The 533-nt window shown below is 34.0% G+C and overlaps 1 protein-coding gene across 1 annotated transcript in view; it reads right to left on the bottom strand.

Annotated features, from left to right (window-relative positions):
* cenpi (centromere protein I) overlaps positions 1–533 on the bottom strand; it is a 25,638-nt gene that overhangs the window by 8,567 nt on the left and 16,538 nt on the right. The window lies entirely within an intron of this gene.

Below are 533 nucleotides of genomic sequence, written 5' to 3'. Positions count from 1 at the left end.
ACTGTGGTCATGTACATGTACATCATATACTGTGTACTTTTACTGTGGTGATGTACATGTACATCATATACTGTGTACTTTTACTGTAGTCATGTACATCATATACTGTGTACTTTTACTATGGTCATGTACATGTACATCATATACTGTGTACTTTTACTGTGGTCATGTACATGTACATCATATACTGTGTACTTTTACTGTGGTGATGTACATGTACATCATATACTGTGTACTTTTACTGTGGTCATGTACATCATATACTGTGTACTTTTACTGTGGTCATGTACATGTACACCATATACTGTGTACTTTTACTGTGGTCATGTACATGTACATCATATACTGTGTACTTTTACTGTGGTCATGTACATGTACATCATATACTGTGTACTTTTACTGTGGTCATGTACATGTACACCATATAATGTGTACTTTTACTATGGTCATATACATGTACACCATATACTGTGTACTTTTACTACTGTCATGTACATGTACACCATATACTGTGTACTTTTACTATGGTCATG

The sequence above is a fragment of the Nematolebias whitei genome, chromosome 4, assembly GCF_014905685.2.
Source record: "Nematolebias whitei isolate Nwh7 chromosome 4, NemWhi1, whole genome shotgun sequence".
Lineage (NCBI taxonomy): Eukaryota > Metazoa > Chordata > Actinopteri > Cyprinodontiformes > Rivulidae > Nematolebias > Nematolebias whitei.
The sequence above is the reverse complement of the archived record's forward strand: the minus strand, read 5'-3'. Positions and strand labels throughout refer to the sequence as shown.